We start from the raw sequence: 8,017 nt of genomic DNA on the forward strand, positions 1-8,017 counted from the left end.
ACCACCAGGGACAGAGAGAACATTAGAAACCAGACCCGGGTTCCAAACACTCACCACTTTATCCAAAAGTTTTTTTTTGTTTGTTTTATTTTGTCAGAGCATGCACATCTCTCAGAAAAAATAGCTATTGATCTGACAGAATTCCAGATTTCCCAGCTTCCTTCCTCTGCTGCACTAAAAATCCCAACCAGCATTGTCAGCCCCGCTTGTGTTGCAGAACTCCACCTAACCCCACCAGTCTATCTCTCTCTACATGTACTGTAAATTCATACACCCAGGCGGAAAAATTCTTGTATGACCCGTCTTGCATTATATTATCCTCCTATGCATATAAAATGCACACAAACAAGAACCTTTTGCTTTGTTTTGCACGGGTTCACCTTAGTTGAAGTTTAAGAAGAAATGTTCCATGTCATTGGGGTTGCACATTTCTTCAGGTGCAGTGGGCCCGTCGGAGGAAGGAACAGCCCATGTTGTATCCACAATGTGCATAAAGGGAGTGGTTGCCGGTGCTCCTGGCACATGGTGAGCAATTGTCAATTTGCAGACATTTGTGTAGAACCAGGTCTAAGGGGAGCCTCATCATCTTAAAATGATGGTCCAAAGCAATGTCATTGAATTTCAAATCTGTCTGGATTTTCCTGTCCCCTGTTGTAGGTTAATGTGCTGTATGTTAAGTAAGCATTTAATTTCCATGTAAGTATTCAACTGCCTGTAGTTATTATTATGTTTTGCACAAAGGTATTATTGGGTAAAGAACATACAATGCAAAAGTTCCAAGTACAGACTAAAGATTGCAAATTAGGTACAACATGTGGCATCATCGTTTCCCACAAGAAAGCAGGGAAGAATATACAGTGCAAAAAAAAGTGATTTACATCATGTAATGTAGCTTAGATCTGGAATTACGTACTTGATTAAACCTAAGTGCCCCATGTGGTATAGGAGTGTGTGTAGGGATGCATGGAGTGTGCTATAGGGTATAGGAGAGTGTATGGGGTATGCATGGGGTGCACTATGGGGTATTGGAGAGTGTATGGGGGATGCATAGAGTGTGCATTGGGGAAGCATGGAGTGCGTTATGGAGAGTATATGGGGACACATGCAGTGTGCTATGGGGTACCAGCTATGAGTAAACACTAGGCCTTAGTGCGAAACGCATCAGCTGTTAGCATCTTTCGCTGTGATGTAATTTGCTGTGTTCTAAATATTATTTGAATAAAGCATCATTTTAGCATTGCAGTGCGGCCGTCCAGAGTTCTGTCACTATCTGCATGCTGTGGCTCGCACCCGGATCCCTTCACCTGCAGCAATTATCTCTGAGTTCCCAGGACCTGCCTTTGAGCGGTGGTGTAGATCTCTCTTGCGATTCTCTGGACTAAAAGAAATCTCTATTTGTGTGAAGAAAGGGATTTAAAAATTCATTTAGGTACAGCGTTACATGACTGCGCAATTGTCGTTCACAGTGCGACAGCGCTGAAAGCTGAAAATTGGCCTGAGCAAGAAGGGGGTGAAAGTCCTTGGTACTGAAGAGGTTAATGTACGGCCTGCTTTAGGTCTTAGAATTTATTTTATAAAAAAAAAAAAAAAGTTAGTGTATGGATGTTAAATATTTTAATATTTTGTTCTGGAAACTCCTCGCAGTTTAGTCTTTGGTGTATGTGTTGAAATGCTTGAAGTCATTTTATAATTATGTTACATAAAAACATTTTGTATCTATGTAAGCTCTTTTAATAAAGTATTTTGACACAAATAGGTTTAGTTTTTTTCTTGGTTTTCATGGAAATTGATGCGACAATCCTACAAGCCCCAGGAGTCCTGAGGGTGAGCTCTTTGGAGTGGGAGGAAGTGCTGTGTACAGGTGTGTGAATGGTGACAGAAGAGTGGAGAACTCCCCTGTCATTGCTGATTTCTCCAGTGTCCCTGTATGGAAAGGTCAGTGATTGTGCCTGCATAACAGTGATACATTTACTTACTGCAATGCTGTGGACTAGTAAGCATTGGCAATGAGCGAGTTCTCATCCAGGGGTGCAATGTGCTAGTCCAGGTAAAACCCCCATTCCCCCCTGTCTATGGAAGCTGTAAAAGGAAAGATGCAGACGAAAGCAAGCTGAGTGGCTCAGTTGAGGCCACCCATGGGTGAGCCACTCAGCATGCACCACCTGTTACCCACCCTTTACAGGCAGCATGTTTGAAGATAGTCTCTGCTAAATAGAAGAGGAGCCATAGAGGAACTTTAAAAGGTAAGCAGAAGATCAATGGATTCTGTTGCTTGGACCTACTTGCTGTAGCTCAAGGTGACCCCTGCCGTTCCCAAATTTGGGACAACTCCACACCATGTGATAAAGAGTGCCTATCTCAGTCTGATATCTTCTGCAGATAGGGGAGACAGTAGGGTTGCAATCTCTGGCGGTAGAGTTAATCTTTGGTAGAAAGTTCAACTGAATAATTTGGTCTTTAGCAGAGATGATCAGTTTGGTTTATTGTGAGTACAAGAGGCTTCATTGTCATAATCAAACAGTGAAATGCCCCCACCCAACCCTCAGGAGACTTCACAAGGCACTCAGGAGGTCACTGTGGACCATCTGGCAATCTGAGACTCCATCTCCATCCTAAATTCTGGCCAGTCTGACTGCTGCTCCGCCTCCTCCTCACCATCCATAAACATGCCAACTGTAAGCCATCGATAAGATAGAACGAGTCTAGAGACGGGTAGAAACTAACATTTTACTGAACGGGTAGTTGATGCTTGGAATAAACTACCAACAGAGGTAGTGAGACAGTCAACAGTAAATGGCTTCAAACATGCTTGGGACAAACCTAGATCCATACTCAGGTAACATAACAAAACAAAAAATATGGACTGTTTCAATAATTTTTATTAGGTTTTACAAAAGACAGTAATACAATTTAGTAAACATTTTTACATTACTGGGGCCTATCAAGAATGGTGAAGGCCTGCCTTCACTTTTTTTTACGTAGCTAGGAATGAGCACCTCCTAATCTGTGATGTTCACCCCCCTTGCCTTTCTTAGACCCCTTTCACACCACACCGCCCATTGCGTCGGCGGTAAAACGCCGGTATTTTTAGCGGCGTTTTACCGCCGGATTTGCGGCGCATTTTGGCCGCTGGTGGGGCGCTTTTACCCCCACTAGCGGCCGCGAAAGGGTTAAAACCGCCAGTAATACGCCGCAATAGCTGCGTTTTTCCGGCGGTATTACAGCGCTGCCCCATTGATTTCAATGGGGAGCAGCGGTGGAGGAGCGGTAAACACACCGCTCCTTCACTGCTCCAAAGAAGCTGCTGGCAGGACTTTTTTCTGACGTCCTGCCAGCGCACCGCTGTAGTGTGAAAGCCCTCGGGGCTTTCACACTACAGACAATGGTGCAGCTTCTTTAGGGCGGATTGCAGGCGCTATTTCTAACGCTACAGCGCCTGCAAAACGCCCTGGTGTGAAAGGGGTGTTAAGGATCACCCTCCAAACTGTGACTCCATCTTACATCCGCACCTGTACCCAATAACCTGCAATGTACGATTCCCCGCCCATTCCTATCATAAGGGGCACCTCACAACCCTATAAAGCGACCCACCATTTCCCGATACCAGACAGCTGACAATCTATGTACTTGTGTAAGATGTAGTAGATCTTCTGTTTTTAATACCAAATAGTGCAGGTGATCCATTCAGATAATCATGCCAATTAGCTTCAGAGGTGGTCTCATATGGCACAGCAATCCCACTTCCATGAGGGTCCTGGAAGAAATCCAAAAACATAAGAAAAGCAGTTAGTGCCACACCAATGTTTGTAGAGTCCAGAAAGAATTAGAGCATTATAGAGAATTACACCAAGCATACAGGACAAGAGAAGTGGTACTGTGCTGATTCCTTACATGCCAAATAAGAACAGATACTGAGAATTATACCCAGCACAGGGGACAAGAGAAGTGGCACTGTGCAGTGTACATACAGACAGAAAAAGAATGATGTGCTCAGGAGGCGACACTTATGGGCACTGAGGTGGCACCGATATGCAGCATTGATAATCAGTGTCCCGATTATCTGTACAGGTCTCTTCTGCGAGGAAATGCCCGATTGGCTCTCCTCTCCTCACACACTGTCAATGTGAGGTGAGGGGAACCGATGAATGGAACTTCCATATTTACATGTGATTGGTTGTGATTAGACACAGCTGATCACATGTTTAAAGAGCCAAGTCATTGGCTCGTTACAGTGATCGGGGTCTCGCCTCCAAGCCCAGACTTCTCCATCTGGCACAACTTTCTTTTGGGACTTGTAGTACCACCAAGTTGCTCAGTTTAACGTCTCCAGATGGGGACTACATCACCCACAAATCCTTATAGTTTCCAGCAGCCCTACGTGGCTCCCTGGGTGGGCTTTCCCTTCCCAGGATATTCTGCAGCCAATCCTTGCCCTCCTGCTGTCTGAGTGTTAGGTGGGACCGTCATCCAGAACCCGCAGAGTCCTTTTTCTCCTCTTCTCTAGCCCAGCAGCTCTGGCAGGGAGAAGTAGAGAGTCTGCAGGGTAAGCTGTGTGATGACCCATCATGCAGAGGGACAAAGCAGCACCACTGCTCAGGCTGCAAAAGCACTTATGTATTCAAACAACACTACATGGATTTAACCACTTCAAGACCAGGCTTTTTCTGACACTTGGTAAAGTCTGAATTTTTTTTTTTTGTCTGAATTACTTGGAACCCCCAAAAACATTATAAAGTTTAGCAGAGACCATAGAGAAAAAAAAATGGTGGTTGTTTAAATATTTTATGTCACACTATTTGCGCAGTGGTCTTTCAAATGCAATTGTTTGAAAATAAATACACTTCAATGAATTAAAAAAAAAAAAACCTAAGCAGTAAAGTTGGCCCAACTTTTTGCATTATATGAAAAAAAGATGATGTTACACCGAGTAAATAGATACCCAACATGTCATGCTTTGAAATTGCGCACACTCATGGAATGGCGACAAACTACAGTACTTAAAAATCTCCATAGGTGACGCTTTAAAAATATTTTTGTGGTTACCCGTTTAGTCACAGAGAAGGTATTGTGCTAGAATTATTGCTCTTGCTCGAACGATCGCGGCAATACCTCACGTTTGTGGTTTGAACACGGTTTACATTGGCGGGTGCGGGCGCGGAGGGATGGGGTATTTTAAAAAAAAAAATATGTTTTCTTATTTTTTTAATCACTTTAATTGCTGTCACAAGAAATGTAAACATCCCTGTGACAGCAATTGTCACGTCTCAGGTATTTTTTTGGGGGGACCTGACTAAATAATTGATAAAAACACCGGGGTCAATAGTCCAGGATTACCGCTTATCGCAAATCAAAAACCGCCCCATCCAATAGGGTGGGGTCCCTCAACAACAGAAACAAGATACTCAAAAATGTCAATGAGGGTCAAGGGGAGGGTGGGGTAGAGAGGGGGTGTCTGGGGGGGTGGTGAGGAAGAGAGGGGGTGTCTGGGGGGGGGAGGAAGAGAGGGGGGTGTCTGGGGGGAGGTGAGGAAGAGAGGGGGTGTCTGGGGGGGGGGGGGGTGGTGAGGAAGAGAGGGGGTGTCTGGGGGGGAGGTGAGGAAGAGAGGGGGTGTCTGGGGGGGAGGTGAGGAAGAGAGGGGTGTCTGGGGGGGGTGGTGAGGAAGAGAGGGGGTGTCTGGGGGGGGTGGTGAGGAAGAGAGGGGGTGTCTGGGGGGGGGGGGGGGGTGAGGAAGAGAGGGGGTGTCTGGGAGGGGGGTGAGGAAGAGAGGGGGTGTGGGGGGAGGTGAGGTAAGAGAGGGGGTGTCTGGGGGGGGGGGGGAGGTGAGGAAGAGAGGGGGTGTCTGGGGGGGGGAGGTGAGGAAGAGAGGGGGTGTCTGGGAGGGGGGTGAGGAAGAGAGGGGGTGTCTGGGAGGGGGGTGAGGAAGAGAGGGGGTGTCTGGGGGGAGGGAGGTGAGGAAGAGAGGGGGTGTCTGGGAGGGAGGTGAGGAAGAGAGGGGGTGTCTGGGAGGGAGGTGAGGAAGAGAGGGGGTGTCTGGGGGAGGGAGGTGAGGAAGAGAGGGGGTGTCTGGGAGGGAGGTGAGGGGGTGTCTGGGAGGGGGGTGAGGAAGAGAGGGGGTGTCTGGGGGGGAGGGAGGTGAGGAAGAGAGGGGGTGTCTGGGGGGGAGGGAGGTGAGGAAGAGAGGGGGTGTCTGGGAGGGGGGTGAGGAAGAGAGGGGGTGTGGGGGGAGGTGAGGAAGAGAGGGGGTGTCTGGGGGGGTGAGGAATAGTGGGGGTGTCTGGGAGGGGGGTGAGGAAGAGAGGGGGGTGTCTGGGAGGGGGGTGAGGAAGAGAGGTGGTGTCTGGGGGGTGTCCAAAGAATAGAGGAGAGTTGCTGGAGGAGTAGAAAGGGTAGGTGTGAGGTAAGTTGTCTTCCCCACTCACCTCTTTTGTATCTGCAGTCACCGTGTGAATGTGAAACGTCCTCTTCCTCCTCCAGTCATGTGACAAGGGGATAGAGGCTGGAGGGAGGAGTAACCCGACTCCTCTCCTGTCTGTACATCGGGGCTGTGAGTGTGAGACAGCCAGCTTGTGCTCTGTGCGGGGGGGTGAGGTGGGGGGGACGCGCGCTTCCTGATTGGCGGAGGGGGCGGCGGATGACGTCATCGCGAGTATAAGACAGCTTAGCGGCGCCATTTTGACCATTGGATTGTCGGCTGCGTCACGGAGAGGGGCGTATCTTCTCACCGCTCTTTTGACTGATCGGACACAGCGCCTTCCAGTGGAATAACCGCAAACTACACCCCCCAGCTTTTTTGGAGACATAGTAAGTGTCATTAGCTCTGATCTCACCTTAGCGGGGAGGCGGGTCCAGTGCGGGGATGGGGGAGGGGTCTGTCTCTCCCGAACTGCCCCGAAATGTTGTGTGTGACCCCCGCTGGCTGTCAATGATCCGTCTCGGTGTTTTCTCTCCTCCTTTCTGGTCTGAGGGAAGAGAAATCCCGGGCAGTGGCCCCCGACACCCTCCGTGACAGGAGCCCCCGACACCCTCCGTGACAGGGGCCCCCCACACCCTCCGTGACAGGGGCCCCCCGACACCCTCCGTGACAGGGGCCCCCCGACACCCTCCGTGACAGGGGCCCCCCACACCCTCCGTGACAGAGGCCCCCCGACACCCTCCGTGACAGGGGCCCCCCGACACCCTCCGTGACAGGGGCCCCCCGACACCCTCCGTGACAGGGGCCCCCGAGACCCTCCGTGACAGGGGCCCCCCGACACCCTCCGTGACAGGGGCCCCCCCCACACCCTCCGTGACAGAGGCCCCCCCCACACCCTCCGTGACAGAGGCCCCCCCCACACCCTCCGTGACAGAGGCCCCCCCCGACACCCTCCGTGACAGAGGCCCCCCCCCGACACCCTCCGTGACAGAGGCCCCCCCCCGACACCCTCCGTGACAGAGGCCCCCCCCCGACACCCTCCGTGACAGAGGCCCCCCCGACACCCTCCGTGACAGAGGCCCCCCCCGACACCCTCCGTGACAGAGGCCCCCCCCGACACCCTCCGTGACAGAGGCCCCCCCCGACACCCTCCGTGACAGGGGCCCCCCCCGACACCCTCCGTGACAGGGGCCCCCCCCGACACCCTCCGTGACAGGGGCCCCCCCCGACACCCTCCGTGACAGGGGCCCCCCCCGACACCCTCCGTGACAGGGGCCCCCCCCGACACCCTCCGTGACAGGGGCCCCCCCCGACACCCTCCGTGACAGGGGCCCCCCCCGACACCCTCCGTGACAGGGGCCCCCCCCGACACCCTCCGTGACAGGGGCCCCCGACACCCTCCGTGACAGAGGGGCCCCCGACACCCTCCGTGACAGGGGCCCTCCACACCCTCTTGGACAGGGGCCCCCCTGATTTCCTCTATGACAGGGGCCCCCAATTTCCTCCATGACAGGAGCCCCTGACCTCCTGAATGTCAGGGGCCAGAAAACTTCCTCCATGATTAGGGGCCCCCGACACCCTCCGTGACAGGGGCCCCCCCGACAC

General features: G+C 51.6%; 1 long non-coding RNA gene across 1 annotated transcript; it reads right to left on the reverse strand.

Annotated features, from left to right (window-relative positions):
• Positions 1 to 2,861: 2,861 nt before the first annotated feature.
• On the reverse strand, positions 2,862 to 6,767 carry LOC143940889 (uncharacterized). The gene is made up of 2 exons (XR_013263950.1): positions 6,420 to 6,767; positions 2,862 to 3,754 (listed from the first exon to the last, which is right to left on the reverse strand). It is a non-coding gene; the product is annotated as an uncharacterized LOC143940889 (long non-coding RNA).
• Positions 6,768 to 8,017: the final 1,250 nt, after the last annotated feature.

This window comes from Lithobates pipiens, unplaced genomic scaffold (genome assembly GCF_037356315.1).
Source record: "Lithobates pipiens isolate NorthernLeopardFrog02 unplaced genomic scaffold, aLitPip1_a1.2 Scaffold_10, whole genome shotgun sequence".
Lineage (NCBI taxonomy): Eukaryota > Metazoa > Chordata > Amphibia > Anura > Ranidae > Lithobates > Lithobates pipiens.